This window comes from Mus musculus, chromosome 16 (genome assembly GCF_000001635.26).
Source record: "Mus musculus strain C57BL/6J chromosome 16, GRCm38.p6 C57BL/6J".
Lineage (NCBI taxonomy): Eukaryota > Metazoa > Chordata > Mammalia > Rodentia > Muridae > Mus > Mus musculus.
Window position 1 is genome coordinate 21,407,893 of NC_000082.6, and position 24,057 is coordinate 21,431,949.

The window sequence follows — 24,057 nt, forward strand, 5'->3', positions numbered from 1 at the left end:
CTTCTAAGTAGATGGGATGATAAGTGTGCACTACCCTAAGTACCCACACTTCTTCATAAAGAGCGTCTCCCTGGAGATGCCTGGATTATAGTAGCAAAATAAGTCCTATTGTCTATGCCACCTATGTCCAGAGGAACAGCACCCGAACTGCAGCCCGAGTCTTCCTACTCCAGCAGGACCTGCTGCTCTCCTGGCTGGTCACACAGCTGTCATCCTGAGGATCCCTCATTCTAGAGAGCTCTTTTGTCTATGTATTAATAGCTTTTCCTTTTTTTGTTGGTCTTATGTCTTCATTTGGTCCATTGTAGCTTTATACGGATGGGTATATCGGACAAATTTTTTGAAGCCTGGTATAACCAAAACCATTGTTCTTGTTTATGGGCAGTGCAGAGAATCTGACAACTAGAGGATCCCAAATACAAAATAACGTCTTTCAGAACATAGAAGAAATTGCTTTACTCTCTCTTAGCTCTCAGCATTCCTTTTACGTTTATTTTGCACACATGCATGCTTGTTGGGGGCAGGGGACTGGCTATTTTCTCCTACTACATGGGTCCTGTTTTGTTTTACTCTTTTGGGAGGGAGGGGGTTGCTTTTCATGACAGGGTTTCTCTGTGTAGCCCTGGCTCTCCTGGAACTCACTGTGTAGACCAGGCTGGCCTTGAACTCATGATCTGCCTGCCTCTGCCTCCTTCAAGCATGCGCCACCATGGTCAGCTTGTTTTACTTTACACGGCAATTTATTTTAATGATGCTTACTACTTATATACATGTTATTTTACTATTTTATAATTTACATTTTCACATTTAAAGAGCTCTATTATTTCATTCCAAAGACTTATATGTTACAAATTCTGTATTTTACAATGTTATTGAAGTATATTTTGGATTTCTAAAATTAACTCATTTCAATGTAATGATTTTGAGTAAGTTTGCTGTTATTCAATAATCTCCATAAACTAGGTTTTAGGACATTCTCACCACCAGGTAGATTCCATATGCCCACTCCAGCACTCGTCTAACGTATTCTGAGCCTGAATCCTTTGTAGGTGGCCCAGTTTTTCTCCCTAGATGGTCCTACGTATCTGCTCCTTTGTCTGAGGTTTGAAATATTACAATAAACTAAGTTAATGTGTTTCTTTCTTTTATTGTCCTAGAAAAAATAAATTCTTTTTTTTTGCAAGACTCCCTCCAGCCTTCCCACCTCTTCCTCCTGGAATCCTGTTATGGTGGCATTAATTAGCCCTCTGGAATAATAGTTAAACTCTTTTCCCCTGTAAGAGCTCTTGGCGTGTGTGTTTTGATGGCTTTACTTCTAGGAGACCTCTTCTTTTGTTTTCTTCCAAACACATACATGGTCACACTTTAGCTGTCCTGAGAGCCTTTCTTATTCTCTTACGATCTTTCTTTCTTTCTTTCTTTCTTTCTTTCTTTCTTTCTTTCTTTCTTTCTTTCTTCATTCCTTCCTTCCTTCCTTTCTTCTTTCTTTCTTTTTTGCCTCTATTATTTTTTTTCCATGGGTACAGTGGCTCTCTAGTTTTCAAGGGTTTTAATTATGCTGTTTAATTTTTGTGCTTTTCTGAACTGTTTCTGCTTCCTTTCTCTCCTCCTCCCTTCTCTTCCTCTCCTTCCTCTCCTTCTCTTCCTCCCTCCTTCCCTCCCTCCTTGCCTCCTTCCCTCTCTCCCTTTCCCTCCTTCCCTCCCACTCTTTCTTTCTCCTCCTTGGTCTTTGTTTTTAGACTTTTCTCAGTGTTCATTTAAATACTTTTTAATGAAGCTAAAGTGCTCAGTAAAAGCTGTGTGTGTGTGTGTGTGTGTGTAGATGAGTGAGTGATGTATGTGTAGGACTGTGTGACTGTGTGACTAGTATATGTACGTGTGTGTAAATCTGTGAGTGATGTGTGTGTGAGTGGTGTGTGTGTGTGTGTGTGTGTGTGTAGATCTGTGTGAGTGGTGTGTGTATGTGTGTAGATCTCTGTGTGTGGGGTGTAGATCTATGTGAGTGGTGTGCAGAGCTGTGTGAGAGGTAGGCCATAGCTTAGGGCTATCAGGTAGGAAGCCAGTATTTACTGGTGGGGACTCACCACCTATGGTGGTAACAATAGGTCTTTCTTCTGTTCAATCATACAGCAGGGGCTTCCCTGACCCTTCCCCTCAGGAAGGATGGACACTTTCGCCGACTGCCTGTTTTCTGTACAGTACCTTATTATATCTGTCTGCTGTCTCACTTTATAGACCTCTTGTATTTATTTTGCTGAGTGGAATGGAGAAAGCCTGAGAGGCAAGCTAGGCTGGAAGTGCAGGGCAGACATTCATTTCATAGCAAGGTTTTCAGTCCAAACATCCCATGGGCATCAGAGGTATCAGGGTGTCCATTTCCACACTTGTGGTCACTATTTTTTTGGTTTTGCTTTTCATAACAAATCAGCTCTTGTTTGAAAGCATCTTTGAACCCGCCTTCCTAGCCAGTTAATATTCATCCAACGACTATCCTTTCCCCCACATTGTTTGACACTTCTATTAGCTTCTGTTTCTTCTTATCGTCACAGTCCTGTGGGTTTGTATTTTACTACCTTGTTGTCATACAGGATCTCTTGTATATACCTTTGTCTGTCCTTGAACACTATGTAGACTAAGGCTGTCCTTGAACTCACAGAGATCCACTTGCCTCTACCTCCCAACTGTTAGGATTAAAAGTTTAAAGGTGCTGGGCGTGGTGGCTCACACCTTTAATCCCAGCACTCGGGAGGCAGAGGCAGGCGGATTTCTGAGTTCGAGGCCAGCCTGGTCTACAAAGTGAGTTCCAGGACAGCCAGGGCTACACAGAGAAACCCTGTCTCGAAAAAAACCAAAACCAACCAAACAAAAAAAAACCCAACAACAACAAAAAAAGTTTAAAGGTGTGCACCAGCATGCTTGGCTTGCAAGTCACGTTCTTCCTCCTCCTCCTCTTCTTCTCCCTTCCCCTCCTCCTATTCTTCCTTCTCCTTCTTCATCTTTTTTTCCATGGCAAAGTTTCTCTGGGTAGCTCTCGATGTCCTGGAACTCACCCTGGCCTTGAACTCAGGGATTCACTTGCCTGTGTCTCTACGTGTCCACCACTGCTGCCTGGCATGATTCACTTCTTGCCTCCACACACTTAAGCCTAGCTTACACTGCCAGTCTGGATTGCTTGCTATTCTCCAAATGAGCCCCACCCTTTCTGGTCTCAGCAATGAACTCTGATAGTTTCTGGCATGTTCTTCTCAACTCATTTCCATCCTTCAGAGCTAATTTTAAAGCATTGTATCCATCTGTTTTGCCATTTTGTACCAACAGAAAAAAATTTCTGCCTTCTCATGTGCACTGTATACTCCATCTCTCTAAAGTCACACATTAAGTGTCCATATGTCCATCGCCTCTGCCATCTTGAAGGGAAGGCACACTACCATAATGTCTTTGAATCTCGATCCCTTTCCACCAGCAGTTGAAGTTTCTGTCCACGATGAGCTTTGTATGCTATAGTGATTCCATGGTAGCCATTTTTGTCTGTGTGTTTGCCAATTTGCACATAGATGGAAGGACAGTTTCAGTGTGAAGTAATGTATGCTGTGTGTGTATTTGTAGCATAATAGGGATAGAAAAGGCCTTTTGATCACATTGGTCTCCAGCCCTCGTAATTCTGCAAAGTAGCTCATTGGCTTCCACTTTCAGATGAGGAACACAACACTCTTCTATCTTAAACAGCCTACCAGCAACCCAGAGCCAGCAAACTGCAGCAATGAACTCAAGCATTGATCTCTGGTCTAAAAGTCAGTCAGTCTGTCTGTCAGTCCATCAGTCAGTCTGCCAGTCTGTCAGTCAGTCCGTCAGTCAGTCTGCCAGTCTGTCTGTCTGTCAGTCCGTCAGTCATTCTGTCTGTCTGTCAGTCTGTTTGTGGCTTTGGTACAGCTACTTTCTGTTTTCTTTTTTTTAAATCTTGTGTCCTTGTTAGTTAATCTGAGTGCTTAGCAGATTCCCTCAAATGAGCTACTTCCCCTGCTGTGGAGGAATAGGGAAGTGTGGCTGACTTTCTCTTTCCAAACCCTGTCCCAGAAGCTGAGGTCCCCAGCTTGCTCTGTGGACCCCTGTCTGTCACTTACTGGGCATTGCCTCTCAGCTGGGTATCAGCATGGTTATGCTGTAAAAATTTCAGCTCTGAAGACAGTTCAAATCCTGCCTCTTCCACTTACTAGCTACAAGTGGGGTAAGTAGTATGTCTATGATAGTATGTAAATATTTGTATATATAACATATATATTTATATGTTATCATATACATACATACGTATGTGTATATGTATATATAATATGACCTGAGGTAATGGTGAGAATTAAATGAATAAAGTACTTAGAATAAATAAAACTGCGTAGGAGTGTGTAGTTCTTCATAAGTGCTTCATGTGTTAATGTACTACAACCACATAACTAATCTCATTTACTCTCTGTACCAATCCCATGAGGAAAAATATTTAAGCCGACTTTGCAGCCTATATTACTGATATAATTGAGGTCCTCCTTGACTGTAAAGCTTAAAACAATTATTCTATACATTAGAGAGACAGATGCTATTTGTGGATATTTCTCAGAGTCTTAAAAGTTGGTAACTCTGTGAAGAAGATGGTAGACTTAGTTGGGCTCCAGTGTCAGTCCAGAGAGAATGTGAGTTTCTTCACAGTGTATGGGTAAGAGTCGACAGCCTGGGTTTCAGGGGAGCCAGGGCTCAGCCTGCAGTGCTGTGTGGATTCCTGACGTCCCACCCCACCCTGGCTGGTGTCATTCTCCTCTTTTTTGGTTGAGGTGTGGCACCAGTCATCTCCAAGTGCCTTTCTAGGACCCCTTGTAAAGTCTCCTCGAAGAGCCATGTGTTACTTACTGAATGCCAGCACCATCTGGTGGACATGGGCCATAACCCAAGGCTCTTGCTCCCCACTGCCACCTAGTGGTCATTAAGGCCGTGACGTTTGCTTAGTGTATACATTTTTCTGAAAATCCTTAAACAGGTCACACACGCCATCCCTCTCAGCAACCCGTCTCAGTAAGCAGAGCAAACTAACATGTGGTTAGTTTTCAGAGCAGTTAGGTGAATGGCATGGAGTGACACAGCAAGCTCACTGGCTGTCACAGCCGGGCTTCAAAGCCTCTGAGGTATGAAGCTATGTTTGGAATGACCCTAAATGCTTCCTTTCTTCTTTCTTTTACAGGAGTTTGTGTGTGGTGTGTGTGTATGTGGAAGCCCAAGATTGTTGTCGGGTGTCTGAGGCAGGGTCTGAGTTTAGCTAGCCACTTTGCCCTAAAGATCTCCGGAATCTGCCCCCTGAGGGATTACACTCCCACCCAGCTTCCACATGGGTGCCAAAGATCCAAACTCAGGCAAGTGTTTTATCCATCAAGCCATTCCTAGGCCCTTGGCAGATATTTCTCCAGGGGAGGCCCTACCGTATTCAAGATGTATCTCAGAAGTCATTTCATTTACTCTGAACATACTAACGAGGTTATTTATGAAACACAGAGTGTGGCAGATGTAGGACTTGAACCCAGACTAGATTCCCTCCAACCGGTTTTCTTTTCCTTGGCGCCTGGGGAATTCCTAGCACACAGAAATTTCCTACTCTCCAGAAGGCTGTCGTTCTCCATGATCAAATCTCTCTCCCTCCCCCTCTCTCTGCATGTGTGTGTGCATATGTGTAATGTTCATGCTTATGTGGGTGCATATGCATGTGTGTGCATGTATGAAAGCCAGGACAAGCCTGCATATCATTCCTCAGAAGCAATGTCTACCTTATTTTTGAGTCAGGGTCTCTCTTGAGCCTTGAACTCACCAAATAGGATAGTGGCTAGCCAAGGACCCTGAAGCTGGAACTGTAAGCACACATCACCATGTGTGCAGCTATTTTAAAAACTGGGTTCTGGGATTGAATTTAGGTCCGTCTGCTTTAAAGACAAGCACTTTCCTGACTGAGCCATCTCCTTGACCCAAGCTTTCCCTTTTAGATGGGCTATTGGCATTTAGAATACTTGCTACATTTCCTAGCCTACCTTGAAGCTAACTGTGGGCTAGTAATCAAGCAGGCTTGGCACGTGTAATTTTAGGAAGTTTTAGAAAGGAGGAGGCAGACCTCCTTCTTTGATAACAGCATCTGAAATGGCTTCTAGAAGGCTGGCTAGAAGGCTCAGTGGGTAGGGGAGCTTGTTTGTGCACTGACAGCCTGAGTTATACCCTCCACTCCCTACCCCATGAGAAGACAGGAGACCAACTCTCTGAGATTCACAGTACGTGTGCACCTGCACCCACACAGACTCACACAAATATATACTAAATAAATAAACACAAAATAATTAAAGCAACTGCAGCGACTACTTCCTAAACATCCATCATGTTATCTCCTCCCCTTGAGTGTGCTGAGGGAGCAAATGCAGCATAAAAGAAAGGGGACGCCGGGCGTGGTGGTGCACGCCTTTAATCCCAGCACTCGGGAGGCAGAGGCAGGCGGATTTCTGAGTTCGAAGCCAGCCTGGTCTACAGAGTGAGTTCCAGGACAGCCAGGGCTATACAGAGAAACCCTGTCTCGAACTCCCCCCACCCCCCCAAAAAAAGAAAGGGGAATCACTTCCAACCGAGACCAGTTTTCGAAAGGTTTCAGCTTGTATCACTCACATTCTTGCTGGTTCCTTCTGCTTGCCTGTACAAAGCTACCATGCAGTGAGCTGCTTTATGGAGATGCTCAGACCACAAGGATCTGAGTGCACCTTTGGCACAGGGTGAGCTGAGGATCAGAGGCCCTCAGTCCAACTGACTGCAGCGAGCAGGATCTTGCTAGAAACTATCCAGTTTCTTGAAAGCAGATCCTTCCCAACTTGAGCAGCTGGGCTGATTCCTCGAATGTTGACTTAGGAGAAAGCCTGAGTCAGAGAACCCAGTTAAATTGTGCCTCAATTCCTATCCAGAGGAGCTAGGGAACTGTGGTACCCACACACGGGAACATTGCTATCATTTTGAATGTTTTTCCTCAGCTGACTAGAATTTTTCATATTTTGTGTGTGTGTGTGTCTGTAAGAAGTAACATGTCCTTTTTGCAAGCAAAGCAGTCTCCATGCAGAATGGTAAGGCAGGTCTGGTTTACCGATGATACTCACATTGTTGTTGTTCACCTTTTCCCTGGGACTTTGGTTGTTTAATTCCCAACCCTCTATTATCCTTGCCCTTGGTCAGCCCAGAGCCAAGCCCCAGGTCCCCTTTTCAGCCTTTTTCTGTCACCAAGTTCTGGCAGCAGTCCCAAGACACCAGGCTGAGTTCAAATAAGTCTGCCTTTTTCCTTGTAGGGGTGTAGGCAGGATGAGATGTGCTCATTCTGAAAATATTAGATGGGGGAGTTCTTGAAATGCTTGGGTAACCTTGGTTTCAGCTAAGTGGCCTGGGGCTGCTGCCCTACTCTGCGCTGAGTGGAAGAGGGGCAAGGGATGTGCCAGCATCAATGGGAAAATGAAAAGCCCAAAGTCAGCTTGATACCGAGAACACGGCAGTAGACTACAGACCTCCTTCCTATGACCACGGGAAGCCGTTCCTGAGCCAGCGCCTTATGCCCCGCATGCGAGCAATGTTTAGATATAAAATCTCATTCTAACTAAAATGCAGGAGATTTGGGCCTTTTGAGCTCCCATAGTTATTTCTATTATGGGTCCCTGGCTAGGTATCAGTGACTACTTCTCATTCATGTGTGTTCATGTCATCAAGTATGCTGTCTTGTACATGCAAGCACTCAATAAACTGTTGGGTATATGTTGGGGTGGTCTGTTTGTGCACTGTGTAAAGACTGTCTTTGCATTGTTCAAATGCTGATTTCTGTGCTGGCAGAGAGTAGAGTGCAAACCAGACGTTGGTATTGTTGTTTATATTGCTTTATCATATGTTGTACACATGCCCTCTCTTACGTCCTGATTGGTTTAATAAAAAGCTGATGGCCTATTGCAAAGGCAAAGAGAATAGGCGGGACTTCCAGCTGAGATGGGAACCCTGGGAAAGAGTCGGGGGAGGAGAATTCGCCTGCTGGTCACAGAGGAAGGAGGCTAGGACTGAATGAGAGGTAACTAGCAAGCCTCCTGGCAGAGTTTAGATTAGAATAAATGGGTTAATTAGATTATAAGAGCTAGTTGGGAACAAAAATAAGCAAAAGCCTTGTGCATGCATAATCAATATCTCTGTGTCTTCACTCAGAGCTGGGTCAGGCCTAGAAAGTCATACGGTTGTAGGTATGTTCTAAGGAAGATTCCTCCGTATTTTAATCCTACTTCAGGACACACTCTTAGGCCAGTGATGTTCCCCCTCCTCCTAGTAATACGGACTGCCAGTGTAGAGTTGTTCATTGGCTTCATAAAAATGTCTGGGATTCTTACCACACACCAGGTTGTCCTGAAACCCACTGTTGCCACCATCAACGAGAGTCAAGTCTCTGCTCTATCTGGTCTGTTTCCTGTTCTCCTCTGCATTGAAGCAGGGCCAGGTGGTTGATGTTGGCCAACAGACTAAGCAGAGCGAGCACATCTCATTTACCACGTACAGCTGGCGGGCTTTCTTCTCCTTTTCTTCTCCCTTGAAGAACTCTGAGGCCATGTATCCTGAGACTGGCACCAGATGGAATATTCTGAGTCCCTGGATGGAAGAGGGTAAATGTCCCCATTTTTCTGGTATTTACTTCCCAGACAGTTGCAAAGCCATTGTCCACTGCACTGAACAAAGCCCTGAGTAGTGGACAACTCAGCCATATGGTGACTTTGAAGCAAGACTATGCCAGGCAGAGAGAACATGAGAATGGTGCACGGATTAGCTTGGCTGTCTTACAATCAGTTTTACTTGTGTCGAGCCTACTTGGATGCTAATCAACTAAGAACCTGTGTACTCAGTCTTAATTTATTATTTTTTATTGAAATAGAATTTTTAAATATTTCTTTTTTTCTTAAAGATTTATTTATTTGCTTTATATATATGAGTACACCATTGTCCTCTTCAGACACACCAGAAGAGAGCATCAGATCCCTTTACAGATGGTTGTGAGCCACCATGTGTTTGCTGGGAACTGAACTCAGGACATTTGGAAGAATAGTCAGTGCTCTTAATTGCTGAGTCATCTCTCCAGCCTGAAATGGAATTAAAAAAACCCCCCAAAAAACAAAAAGCAGATTCAGGTTCACAGTGAGATGGAGAGGTGGGTTTAGAAACTGATCGTGTTTCTTGTCTCTGTCCCATATACCCAACCCTTCCTGTGTCAGCATCCCTTGCAAGGGTGGCACATTTGTTATAATAGCTGGATTTGCACTGACATCAGTATCACCCAAGTAAATAGCGTACAACAGGGCTCACTCTTGGTGTCTTATGGGTTTGACAAATGCACATTGATTGACACATAGCTGCCATCTTAGTAGCATGCAGCATAATTCCATGACCCTCTGTGCTCCAGCCAGGCTGTCGTCCCACGCTGCTTCTGATGTGCAGGCACCCCCTGCCTTCAGCGATGAAGTGAATGACTGTAGATAGCTACTGTAGTAGCTACTGTAGATAGGAGACAGTGGGTCTGGATCATGCTCTCCATCCTTCCTGTGCTGATTGCTGTCCTTAGGGTGGCCAGACCCGGCTGGTTCCCAAGGCTCATGTGGAGCTTTGCCCACCACTTGACGGAATTTCTACTTAGTCACTATTTGCTTAAAACTTCTATTCTGAAGAGACAAGTTACATAATTGCAGACACTCTTCCCTATCTCACTGACCTAGGCTGACTTTGATGAATAATGTGTTTTAACTCAAAGCATTCTCTGAATTCTAAATAGCTCTTTCTGGTACTATTTCCAAAGGCTAGAAAAAAAATCATATCAATATTATGTATAGAACAATTCAATATGTAAGTGGACACTACATTCACCTTTCTTTTTAAACGCCAAATTGCTCTAAACATTGCTATGTTTAGAGACTCATCAGACAAGTCTCCTAGAACAAACGTGAGTGTTGTTCAGATCTCTCATGGGGGGAACGAGTCTCACAAGCACCTTGAGTTGGCTCATGGCCTCTTCGGTAAACACACATGTGCACATATATACAAACACAAACTGAGGAATGAGGTCAGTTTCATGGACCTATACATCTATGAACTAAGACAGATCTGTTCATGAAATACAAATAAAACTACCAAATGAAGAGGAATTCAAGCCTGCCATATTGGTTTACTACAAGGAGTCTGAGACTAAGTCACCCTCAAACCATGACAAAGCAGAACAGGGCAACAGCGTGTGAGCGTGCTTTATCACAAGCTACTGAGTCATCCTCCCACCAACCTTTGTTAACCAGGCACACCACAGCACAAGCTGACTATGCTGGCCAGCTGCAAGCCTTTAATCCCAGCACCTAGGAGGCAGAGGAAAACAGTTCTTTGTGAAGCCCAGCCCAGCCTGGTTTACATAGTGAATTCCAGGATAGCCGGGGTTACACACAGAGAACCCGTCGGTCTCAACCAAAACACAATGAACCAAACCAAACAAAACACCAAACAACAATCTGGCTGCTCCTTGGTGTGGCCATATTTTTTATTTCTAAATTGTCCTTTTATAACAGTCTCTTAGTTCTCTTTGCCATCCACATGTCCAAACATAGGCAGTGGAATTTCATTCCTAGGAAAACTATAAAGGGTTTCTACAATTGCAAACATTTTCAACCTCACTATTAATCCAATGCAAATTAAAACGAGAGCCCATTTCATCTGTCACACTGGAAAGACTTTGTTAAAAAAAAAAAAAAAAGATAGAGACTGTTGGGCATGTGTGATGGGCACTCCTGAACGCTTACTGAATAAAATCTTGCTTGACCTTCGTGGAAAGCAATTTGGCCAGCTTAAGAGATTTCAAAACCTCTGAATCCGTCATTTCAAATATAGCTTTCTATCCTAAGGTAATAATTTTAAGCTACTGGCAAAAAGATTTTTGCATAAAGATATTCATGGAAATGTGGGTAGTGAAAGATAGAAGCCCTCAAATGTCCAAGTAGTGGAACAATGAAAGAAATGATGGTACAGGCACACAGTAGGGATACTGTGGTTTTGGTTCTAGACCACAGTAAAGCAAGCACTGAACTAGTGAGTCACAGCTTTCTGGTTTCTAAGTGTGTGTAAAAGTTACATTTACATTGTTCTGTAGTATAGTCAGTATTCAACGGCATCATAAAAAGACAGTGTACGTAGATCAATTAGATATGCCTTATTGCTAAGAAGTACTAACAACAAAGCAAGCCATCATGGAGAACGGTAATATCTTTGCTGGTGAGGGTCTTGCCTCGAGGTTAATAATGCTGATTCATCAGGGTGTTGTTGCAGGATATTTGATCACATCGTGAACTCCGAGATTGTGAACTGGAAAAACCCATTTCTTGTTGTAGTGTGGCTCAACCCAAGCACATATCTTTAATCCAAGAGCTTTCTGTAAACAGGATTAAATAAAGTCAACCAAGGGTCAAGAGGCAGAGCAAGTAACCAGTTGACAGAGAGCGAACATAGAAGGCCCAGGAAAGAGGAAGGAGGCCTTTGGGTTGAAGGGTGTTTAAGACAGTGTGGAGAGAAGGAGGGAGATTTTTCCTTCTGGGATGTCTGTGAAGTAGGAAGTTCAGCTGGGTGCTTTCTCTGCCTCTCTGAGCTAGCAGGCTCTCACCACAGTGTCTGGCTCTTGAGTCTTCATTTGGTAAATTGAGCATTTGGGATTTTGTCTTAAAAACAACAGGGTGGGGCTGGAGAGATGGCTCAGAAGTTAAGAGCACTAACTGCTCTCCCGAAGGTCCTGAGTTCAAATCCCAGCAACCACATGGTGGCTCACAACCATCCGTAATAAGATCTGACACCCTCTTCTGGTGCATCTGAGGACAGCTACAGTGTACTTAGATATAATAATAAATAAATCTTAAAGAAAAAAACCCCAAAAAACAACATGGTGTAGTTGCTGAACATTCGGGTGTCTGTGGAAATTTCCTAAAGTCAGTGGCTCTTCATCAATGGGAGAGTTCTCTTAGCATGGGGTGCTTTTTCAATGACATTTTACCCACTGTAGAAATGCTTTCATATTTGGAGCCCTCTTTCTCCACTCCACTTTTCACTTACATTTATATTCCAGATTCTTTCTCATCCAACTATGTTCACAGAATCCCCACCAGAAGTAGATTCTGCCTCAAGAAACTGGGTTTTCCCCATTCACAGAAATCAGTTCCTCATGTGTTGAGGTTTTATGATGAAATCAATTAAGCTGTACCTTCAAACTTCACTTCTCAGGCTGTCTCTAGAATACCTGTAATTATTTTATCTCTGAAGCGACCATGTCACCCATTGACTTCAAAATGTCTGGTCAAGTTGGTATTCTGACCTCCTCTTATAAATCACAAATGCTCTTAACGGCACCCACAGTAGCTAGCTTCTCTTGACGGTTTTCAATTTGCTTTGCACAGATCCATCAGAAGAATCAATATTTATGGCAGCTACTGCTTTATAAAACGTATGGCCTTGGTTTTCAGTGATGGGGACCACAGTCAAGCATTGTGTCACTATGCTAACCCCCCAGCTCCACAGAACATATTTCCTACTATTTATACAGATTTTTACAGTTTCATTTGTTATTTGTGTATATGTGATGCATATGTGCGGGACGCCACAGCTCAGTGCACATGTGCGAGTCAGAGGACTACTCTTTCTACCATGTGGGCGCCAGGGCTCAAGCTCAGGTCACTAGGAGCAGTCTTGCAAGCTCCAGATTTCTTAAATATTAATACTTTCCAGCCATAATGGCCTACATTTAATCCCAGTTCTAGGCCAGCCTGGGTTAGAGTGAGACCCTGTCTCAAAATAAAACAAAACCAATACAAGACAAAAACAAAACCCTGGCTGGAGAGATGGCTCCACGGTTAAAAGCACTTGCAGGGGACACAGGTTCTGAGCCCAGCACCCACATGGTAGTTCACAAACATCTTCCAGGCCTCTGAGGGCATCAGGCATGCACATGGTGGACATACATAGATGCAGGTAAACATCCACATAGATAAAATATTTTTTTTTTTTTTTTTTTTTTTTTTTTGCCACAGGGTTTCTCTCTGTAGTCCTGGCTATCCTGGAACTCACTTGATAGACCAGGCTGGCCTTGAACTCATGGAGATCCACCTGCCTCTGACTCCCCAGTGCCGGGATGGATTAAAGACCTGTGCCACCACTGTTCTGCTGGATAAAATAAAATTTACGACATCTTTAAGAAGTCATTCCGGGTGGTGGCGCACGCCTTTAATCTTAGCACTTGGGAGGCAGAGCCAGGCAGATTTCTGAGTTCCAGGCCAGCCTGGTCTACAGAGTGAGTTCCAGGACAGCCAGAGATATGCAGAGAAACCCTGTCTCGAAAAACTAAAAAGAAAAGAAGTCATGAATCTGGGAAAGGGACTGGTGGGAGTAGTTAGAAAATACATTAAGTAAAAAGTAAAGGTTTTACTGTTATCTCTCTTCCAAATCAAACCAAGAATGATACAATGTAACTATTAAAAAATTAATTTGAGTAGGCCAAAAAGAGGGCTATGGGTATGGGTTTTTATTTTAAAACATTTCCTGAGTTTTCCAAGCTTTCTATAACAAGCATACACTATTTCTATTTTTAGTTAAGTAGCACTGTTCAGGCAAGCCTGTGGCCTGCTCCGTGTTGTCAACAAGGGATATGAGAGGCGGTCACGGGAAGGGATTTCTCAGGTATCTCGAGTTGAAATCTGCTCTTCTACAACATCCACCCACAAGACTTGGCTTTGCTTTCTGAAGTTCTCTAGAATAAGTGTGTGACGACTGTAAAACATTTTGAAAATGTCAATTAACAATCTTCCCATTTTTCATGTCCTATAGCCCCATTCCCCAATGTGTCAGCTGAATTCCGTTCTTCCCAGAACTTTAACAATTCTCTGTCACTCAGGGCTCAGGGTTCTGGTGTCACCATTCTGTCTAACCTACTTTAGACGGGTCTCTCTCTCTCTCTCTCTCTCTCTCTCTCTCTCTCTCTCTCTCTCTCTCTCTTTCTCTGTGTGTGTGTGTCTCATACACACACACTCACACACACAGAGTCATGGCTGAAATGTGTTTCTGTGAGTGATTATTAAAGATGTTTGGAAGCCACTGCCTGTACCCTAGCCACATCAGGCTAGCAACTTGTCCCTAAACTCACCTTGGCTTGTAACTAATCCCACTGTTCCCTCAGTTAGGCAGTCTCTCTGGCTCCTGCCTACAGAAGTCTCCTCACTCCCTGCTCCCCCCCCTTTTTTTTAGCTAAGGTGTTGATTATTTTCCTTCATCCGTGACCCTAAAAATGACAGCCCTATAGTTTCTTTATGTCACTGTGATCAGCTGGCCTTTACTGACAGTCCTAATGTACTTACAGGACAGACCTACAGTGAGCCTGGTTGATACTCAATGTAACTCCTCCTGAGGTATCTTCCCACACTCTCCCTCCTCATTTCTCCCTCACAGACAAGTCCAACAACTATGTTATCTGCCTCCTTGGGTTAATGATACCATATAGTGGCAATTGTAAACGCCAAACTATCCTGAAATAGCTTTTTCCAGTAGCATATTAGGGAAAAAAAAGATGCCTTCTCTATTTAATAATGTGACCCACTCTATTATTTTTTGATGGAACAATGACAACTAAAAATGATAATTTGGAAAAGAAGTTTTCAGTATCCATCCTTATTTGCAAAAACAATGTTTCCCCTTCCCCCCAAAATTACCCACCAAAACCCAGCAATTCTGTGTTCACCTTTCAAAAGAAAACGAATTAGTGGACACTACCAAATCCAACGAAACGAATTCCATATCCACTCCTAACCCTGCACTGTGTATCCATCCATCCATTTATCTATTTGTCGAATCTGAGACAGGTCTGTGTCGGTATCCCAGACTAGTTTGAACTCAATATGCTCCTTCTGCCTCAGGCTCCTGCGCGCCTGATGGCTGGACGATCCTTGACACCTCGTTTTGGGGTGAGTTTATGGAAGTTCAGGTGAGCTGATTGAAAGGGACGTTCCTTTTAATCTGAGGACCTCTATTTGCTAGACTCCTCCGGCTCAGATGCCAGGGCTCCTTGAGCGTCCCTGGAGGCCGGACAGAGTCTCCCTTTAAGGAGGGCGTGACGCAGAGGCTCGCACCGCCCAGTGCAGGGCGTCTCTGGGGAAGAGAGCGGAAGCGCGCCCGCCAGCTGCCGAGACTGCGCGTGCGTGGGCTGGCCTCCGCGGGGTCACGTGTGCTGGGGTCCCGTCAAGGCAGACGCCGGCTCAGGTAACACGTATTCCGAACGGGTGGGGCGGGGCGGCGGGTGCGGGCCGGCGCGGCAGGGGTGCGCAGACGGAGCTGCGCCCCAGTGGCTCCCGCAGACCCTGTGGCCACCGCGGGCTGGCTCAGGAGTCTGACTTCGCACTAGGTTAGCAGTTTCCACCCGGGTCCGGCCGCCTGCGGGGATACCGGACTGGCGCGCTCACGCCCGGACTGCGGCCGGGAGGTGGGTGCTGTCCCTCCCACGCCCGCCGCACGGCGTGGAGGTTCTCACCCGGTCCGACTGACGTGCAGCCCGTGCTGCCGCTTCCTCCTCGCCTCCTGCCAGGTGTGCCCCAATCCGAGGGCCGCAAGGTGGGGGGCACCCCTGTGCCTTGGCTTGTTGTCTAGGTGTGGCACTCGGGGGACAGAGGCACGCGGCAATCCAGAGTTTGGGTGTACTAAGTGGACATGTTTCAATGGAAGGATTGTACTGGCTTATCCGGAGTAGCTGCTGGAGCCTTCTCATAAGTAGGCGGGGCTCTATTTGCCAGAATGCTTGTTACTGTACTGCCCACTCTACTGGACACCCCACCCCCTAACCCCCCCCAAAAAGCCCAAGTAACGTAAGCACAGATGTTGGCTAGTGCCGCTAACTCTGTTCCAGGTGTCTCTGTTTGGGAGAAAATTGCACATCGTTGTGTGTGGGTTTATGTTACACTTCTGTGTTTGAAGTGCTTCCAATATAGATTGAGGATGGGGGAACCCACATGTGTTTAAGTCATGGGTTTGCTCACGTTGACATCTAAGCAGAAAAGTATTGACTCCTCTAGCACTAGCTGACCTGGTCTGTAGAATACACAATAAAGATAAATGGAGCAGTTTTGTTTGAACTGTTGAGCCTTGTATGCGGGAAGTGACTGAGTTATGTGAGAAAATTCTTTACAGACCTCTAACAGAATAAGGTGCTGATTTTTTTTTCTTTATATGTTTCTTTTGTAATTGGACTGTTGGCAGTCGTTGAGTGCATTCTGTCTTCCAGAATTTGGGGGTTTCTTAGTGACTCTTAGTGTTATCCCCACTAGTCCATAAACATTTTAGCCATTGGGATAGGAGAAGTAAGGCCCTAGAGCTGGAGTTACGAGCTGTTGTGAGCTACCCCGTGTTGGTGCTGGGAACCAAACTCTGGCCCTATATAAGAGCAGTATACCTTTTTAATCGCTGAGCCATCTCTCCCACCCCTCTATTTTGAGACAGGACCTATTGCTCAAGGCACAGCCTGCTGATTCAGCTAGATGAGCTAATAAGCCTTCGGGGCCATGTCTCCATCTCTCCCTCCTTTCCAGGTTTACAGGCTCTTACCACCATGCTCAGCTTTGTAAGTGTAGGCTTTGGGGTATCAAACTCAGGTTCTCATATTTGTGCCTCAAACACTTTACTGACTAAGCCTTGAGAGGCACACATGTGGCAGTAAGAGCACAACTTTGTGAAGTCCTCTTCTTTTTGTCCCTAGGGCCAGGAGTCTGCTTATCTCCACCTCCCTAGTGCTGGGATTACAAAAGTGGGCCGCAATTGGCCTGGCTTTTTTTGTGTGTTCTGGGGACTTAATGACAGATGCCATCAAATCACTATACTTTTGTGCTTGCAGGGCTGACAGTGTGCTGACTGAACTGTCTTCTCAATTCAGTAAGGCCTTTTTTCCCCTCCTCGAGACAAGGTTTCTTTGTGTAGCCTTGGTTGTCCAGTACACCAGGCTGTCCTTGAATTCCCAGAGATCCACTTGTTTTTGCCTCCTGAGTGCTAGGATTAAAGGCGTATTCCATTGCCAACCGGCCAGTGTGGCCTTTTGGACTTAAATGAGATATGTTAAACTTTTGTTTAATAGGTTTCATATTCCCAGTATATTCATGAGGTCATTCATGAGTTACCATTTGGGCTACCTTCCTGTATATAGATGGCCATCCTAAGTACATCTTCTGATCAAGTCAGCAACCATAGGTTTCTCTTGGATTTCTGTCTTAGACTTACACTGATAACATTGGTGATAATTACATGTTTTAAAGTTAGGCCTTTTTCTGTTAACAAGTGTCAGGAAATCAGTTCAAATGCACTTAAAACGAAAGAGATTTATTGGTTTACACACCTGGGAAGGGATTGGGTATCATTACATAAATAAATGATTCTGGGTTCCTTTCTCCATCTTACAAAGGACCTCCGGCATCTTGGTCCCATCTCTGTCTCTGATTGTATCTCATTCTGTTCCATTACTTAGTGTGAAAAACAGGTTCCTGGCAGCTCCTTCAAGCTGGCGTACCCTAGAGGTGAGAGAAAACTCTTGCCTTCATTCAGTATTTACAAGTTCCGGGAAGGACCTTGATTCAGGCCAGATTGGAGACAGATGTTCAATGCATACTTTTTTGGCTAGGCTCATGGGCACATGGCTGGGGCACCACTAAAGTCACATGGGTGGAAGCTTCCCAAAAAGTACCTTTGAGGCATTCCAGGAAGACGGACTTGTGCTCTTAAGAATCCCAGTGTAGGCCAGATGGTGGTGGCATTCGCCTTTATTCCCAGCACTTGGGAATGAGAGGCTGAGGCCAGAGGCCAGAGGCCAGAGGCAGATTTCTGTGAGTTCGAGACCAGCCTGGTCTACAGACTGAATTCCTTGAGTTCCAGAGATACAGAGAAACCTTATCTCAAACAAACAAACAAACAAACAAAGAATCCCAGTGCAGGTGGCTTTTGACCCACGTTGGAGCAGAGTGCTGTTTGTTAGCACAGGTGAGGTCAGTTGCCTGTACATGGGTCACGCATGAACTGGGACTGGCCAAAAGGACTGCAGGTATCCATTTCCTGTTCTGCACTCACAGGGAACATGGTGGAATGGGATACCCCAGCGATGGGACTCATACTTTTTCTTCTTTCTCTTTTGTAGATAATCGAGTACCTTTAGACTAAGAGGTACATGATATATCCCTGTTGTTTTCATGAGTAGGCTGAGTAAATGTGGAAAACCAGAAAACCTCAGGAGATCATGTAGTTTGTGTCATGTTATACAAAAGCTGAGAGAACATTCTTAGATTAAAAATAAAAATCTCAAAAAAATAAAAAATAAATAAATAAATCTCTTGGATTCAGGTGGGAAGAAGCTCTTTGGCATATGACAGTGTCTTAGTTATTTTCTGTTGCTCTGAAAAAGCCCCAGGACCAAAAGCAGCTTGAGAGCAGGAAGGGCTTACTTGGGCTCATGGTTCCAGAGGGATAAGAGTCCATAACTATTATGGCAGGAAAGTATGGCGGCAGACAGGTATTTGCGGCCTCTGGAATAGCGGAGGACTCACATCTCATGTGACCAGAGAGATTGTACTGGGAATGGCTTTAAAAGCAGAACTCAGAACCTCAGAGTGTAGTCTTCAGCAAGGGTCCATCTGAGCCCATCTGAGTCTGTGGAAGTGGAACTCAGTCAAATGTGTCTTATTGTGGTGCAGTATACTCTGAGTCAGATGATAGCTTTGTAATGTAACAGTCACAGGCTACACAGATAAGTGTTATTCCTGTCTTCTAGTTCTGTGTTAATCATCAAATATTTATTGATCGTCTATGTATTATTCAAGTCATTAAACCCAGAGAGCTAAAAGAATGGCTCCCCTTTTCTTGCATAATTAGAGAAAAAAAGACACTTTCATTTGGCAAGTTAACTGGTGACTCAAAAGAAGGAAAGTACCAAGACAGTGTTGAGAAAAACATGCCTTGAGCATGATATCCCAAGCCTGCCTATAATCCTAGCTTTTGGGAGCCTAGGCTTGGAGGATCATGAGTTCAAGGCCAGCCTGGGCTCCTAATGAGATTGAGGCCAGTCTGGGCTTGATAGTGGAGGACAGGAGAGATGAAGGGAACACAAGAGAGCAAAAGAGCAAGTGAGAGCGAGAGCGAGAGAGCGTGCGCAAGAGCACACAGCCTACAAGATTTAGATGATGATCCAGGAAGGAAGGTAATGCCCAAGTTACAGTTGGACAGTGGACACAAGGAAGGAAGGAACGAACGAATGAATGAACAAACTTAGATAAATATAGAAGAAAGGAATGGGAAGGGGCACCATAGAGGGAGAATGGAAGCCGTTTTCATCAGGCCGGCCAGCCTGGAACTCATAGCAATCCTGTCTCTGCAGACTGGGGTTACAGGCGTGTACCCCACCATATCTGAAGAGGGAAGCTACTCCTGAAGGACTAAGTGTGAGCAGAACTCAATGGAATTGCATAGAGGAGAAAGCAGTGCTTATAGCTGTTATCTTATAGCTGTTGGTGGGCTGCTAAAAATGAGATCATTCTCTAGAGAAAGTTAATAGAAAACGAATAGGAATGTGGTCTTTTCCCTCACAAGATTACAAAACCAAGAAGCAGAAGAAAAAAAAAATACTTGGATTAAGATGGGCAGACTTGCTGGGTGCTGGTGGCACACATCTTTAATCCCAGCACCCAGAAGGCAGAGTCAGGTGGAGCTCTGAGTTCAAGGTCAGCCTGGTGTACTGGGTAGTGAGTTTTAGGACAGCCAGGGCTACACAGAGAAACCTTATCTCAAATCAAAACAAAACAAACAAGAAGGGCAGAAGCAAGGCTAACAGCATCGTTTCCTTACCAGGATTTCATGGTATTTAATACACTATGGTAAATTTAGTTTTTACTGTGGTAAGTTAACTATTAGAAGAAGGGACATACCAAACAGTGCTTAGGAAAACATTCCTTAAGCAAGGGGTCTCTGAGCATCCTCTGAGGACTCTTAGAAGAAAGCATTGACTCCCTGTAGACTCCTGGAACTCGGATGGGTGTGGGTGGTAGCTACAGTCAGAACCTAGTCAGTGTAGGCCACAGCCTAGAGCCTTAGTGGACCACTGTGACAGTGCTGTTTGTCATTGTGTTTAAATGATACATTTCCCTCTCTTCAAAAATGGTCCCTGGCTGTTAATTTTTAGGAATAACTTTAAGAGAAAATTACCTTGAGAATTATCAAGACTCTGGACTCCTTTAAGTCTGGAATTTTATTAGTTTAGCAGCACACGTGGCAAGCATGCTTCTGAAACAAGTTTGCTATTAGAGTAATCTAATTTCTTTCTAGGAAAGCCTAAGACGTGGCTCTCCATCAGATAATGTCTGTAAGTGCTGTTGTAGGTGGGGCATCCTCTTATGAGCTGTTAGAGCGCTGGTCATGTAAGACTCCTCCTTGAGTAAGTTAGTTTATTGACAGCCTTTGTGCTGGCATGGTGTTCCATGAGGCATGTGCACGATCTGATCAGTTGTGGAGAGTTAAGCGTTTTATCCTTGGTTTACATGTAAGCTATTAATCTCTACTCAGATCACCCTCCCATCCCCCCGTGGTGCTGCACGTTCCTTGCTCCCTCCCTGCCCCCAATGTTCTGGGTTTCCAAATGACACACACACACACACACACACACACACACACACACACACAGCCTTATATTTTGATATGCTTTCATCAGCTCAGTGGCTCCAAACCTCCATGCGGCTAGCATACTCTCCCCTCCCATATTCTTGAATTATTACTTAACTAAGACTTATACTCCATCCTAGCCATCCCGGAACCAGGCCTGCAGCCCTCCTGGGCCATGATCCCCGACTCTTTCATGTTGGCAGTGTTTCTCTGTCCTGCATTTCTCAGGCCTGGCTTTCTCCTTTCCTGCCATGGCGGTTCTAACTCCTTTTCTCTCTCCTGTCCCCTTGCCTGTGAATCCTAAAGTCCTGCCTCTGTCTCCTTGCTCAGCCATTGGCCACCAGCAACTTTATTTACCAGTTGAGACCAACTAGGGGCAGGGACCCTCAGGGCCTTACATGCATGTTTGTGTTTATGAATGCTCATGGATATGTGTACATATGTGGAGGCCACAGGAAGACCTCAGATGTTTCCTCAGGAGCTACCCGTGCTCTTTGTTTTTATGAGATCGTCGCAGTGGCCTGGGGCTTACTAAGTAGACTAAACTGCTTGTCCAGTAGGCCTAGCAAGGTAACTTTTTTATCTGCCATAGTGACGTCAGTGAGAATATTTGCTTACACATATGCACACACATGCACACACATACACACTGTGTAACAAGAGGAAGTGACAAAGGAAATGAGGACTAGGAAACTGCTTGCTTCATTAACAGAAATAGAGAGTAGTGTTGGAGAGGGATGGGGCCCAGCATGATGGCAGAATAGGTTAATGTGAGAATCCCCATTGTAACAATTAAAAAAAAAGATTTATTTATTTATTATATCTAACTACACTGTAGCTGTCTTCAGATGCACCAGAAGAGGGCATCAGATCTCATTACCGATGGTTGTGAGCCACCATGTGATTGCTGGGATTTGAACTCAGGACCTTCGGAAGAGCAGTTGGTGCTCTTAACCACTGAACCATCTCTCCAATCCCCATTGTAGCAGTTTAAGGTCTTGAGGTGTCTGATAATTTTGCTAGGGTTTTATTCAGCTCATGACCAAATGGCTCATTTGTCAGAAGGTGTAATGGCAATGTATATTGTCAACTTGACTTTATCTGGAATGAACTACAATCCAGGATTGGAGGGCTCACCTGTGGTCCAGATCTTGAGACTGGGAGACACAAGTTTCTGACCTGGATCTTGGCATGGAGATCTTGAGGCATAGTGGCTATGAGAAGTTTAGGCCCAGGCAAGGTAGTATACACCTTTAATCCCAGGAGACTAAGGCAAGGAGATCTCTGAGTTCAAGGTCAGCCTGGGACAAAACAAGACCCTGCAGATCCAGGGTTGGTGGTACACACCTTTAATCTGGGCCACACCTTCTGGAAGCCTACACAAGGACATTGGAAGAAGGAAGATTCGCTCTTCTTTGCCTGCTTCTGTTTACTTGCCAGCACATCTGTTGGAACCTACTTCTACAGAAGACCAGCTGAAACAACTAGCCTTGTGGGACTCAGCACTATATTCTTGGACTTCCCATTTATAGCTGACCATTGTTGGGGAGTTGGACTACAGTCTATAAGTCATCACAATAAATTCCCTGAATATAGAGAGACATTCCATAAGTTCTGTGACCCCAGCGAACCCTGACTAACACAGAAGTTATATGTGATGTTTACAAAGCTACTAATCTTGATTTAGAGTCTTTAACTTTGAAGATTTTGGAACTCTTGAGGAACTCATACATGATAATATGTTTAATTTCCTGAAAATTACTGTGTCTAGGCATCATTGGTGCTTTACAGTCAGTGCAGCCTTTATTACCATGCTATCCCCAGAAGAGAGGAATTGTGCTCTTCAGTCAGAGCTCCTAAGAGTCCCAGAAGCCCCAAGAGAGGAGAGAGGCAGCAGGAGAGGAGGGAGGGAGGGAGAGTGTTGGTAGGTGTCAAGTGGGAGTTCCTTGGTCTATGTAGCCAAACTGCCAGAAGCTGTGGGTAGAGCTGACTTGAAAAACTAGAACCTGGATTTCCTTTCGCCCTGATCTATGCTTTTGTAAGGATTGCTTTAATTCATGCTAGGGAGTATAGACCTAGAATAAGAGTTCTGCCCTTAGAGGTGGGTTACCAGTGACAAATGTGTAGCTGGTGTTCTAGCTGACATTGTTGTATAACTTCTGTGTGAAAGAGGGTTACTGGGACCTACTCTCTCCAAGTCCCTTTGTGCTTGGCAGCCACCACAGAAAGCACCAGTTCCCACTCTTAACAGAACAGAGAGGCTGTTCTGGGAAGGCAATGCGAACAACACAGATGTTCACACTGTTCCACTTACAGATGTAGAAATAAAAGGGGCTCAGAGCAACTGGATTGCTCAAAGTCACAGACAGGAACTGCTAAAGTCTAGATTGAAACCTGATATGTGTGTGTGTGTGTGTTCATGCATGTATGTGTAGTGGCCAGAGGACAACTCAGCTGTTCCTCCTCAGGTTCGCTCTACTTTGTTTTTTTAAAATAAGTAAGTAAATAAATAAATGCTTCTTAAAAAGTAGTGATCGGAGTTCCTTGACAGAAGTGCCTGCATCTTTAAGGAGCTGGCCTTGCCTTCTGTCTGGCTGAAGCAGGGTCTCTCTTGTTCCTGCCGCTGAGCCCTCCAGGCTAGCTGGCCTGTGAGCTCTCAGGTGATTCTGTCTCTTCTCGTTTCACTATAGGAATCTGAAGATTACAAATGTGTTTCCCTGTATTCAAAGTACCAATGTCTTTACAATTAAAAATTATGTTCATTTATTGTCAGGGGCAATCATGTGCTACAGCACCTGTGTGGGGATCAGAGGACAGCTGTGGGAGTCTCTTATTTCACTCCACCATCGTTCTAGCAAGTGAACTCAAGTCACCTGGCTTGGGTGGGCGCGATCTTAACAGCTGAGATGGTTCAGTCACCAAGCTACCCATCTGCCTATTTCCAATATTTTCTCTCTTTCCTTCTGTGTGGTCTTTCCCACTATTTAAAGCTGCAAAAATACCCAGCTCTAATTGGTACATCTGAGACACAGACCCTAAAACTAAGGCTCAAGGCACATCAGAAAAGAGAGAGCATAAAGATTGTAAGAACCAGTGGCTGGAGTATTTGGTGCTAGTGCAGAAAACCTGCGTTCTGTTCTCAGCACCCACGTGGTGGTTCACAACTGTCTGTAACTCAAGTTCCGTGAGTTCAAAGCCCTCTTCTGGCCTGTGAGGGAACTGCAAGCACATGGTGCATAGACATATATGTATAAATACATCTTCTTAAAGAAGGTTTGTAAGTTCTAGATGAGCAGGATGCCTGGT

At 44.6% G+C, this 24,057-nt stretch overlaps 1 protein-coding gene across 6 annotated transcripts in view; it reads left to right on the plus strand.

Moving 5' to 3' along the window:
• The first annotated feature begins 15,225 nt into the window (after nt 1-15,225).
• Nucleotides 15,226-24,057, plus strand: part of Vps8 (VPS8 CORVET complex subunit) — a 221,564-nt gene continuing 212,732 nt past the window's right edge. For 3 of the 6 annotated variants that reach the window (NM_001285893.1, NM_001285894.1, NM_001081366.1), the window contains exon 1: nt 15,226-15,333. The gene's annotated coding sequence lies outside the window, so the exon portion shown is untranslated. Of the gene's footprint in view, nt 15,334-15,367; nt 15,554-24,057 lie in introns of those variants that run through there. The other 3 variants (XM_006521956.3, XM_006521955.4, XM_006521954.3) reach the window with 3 other exon arrangements.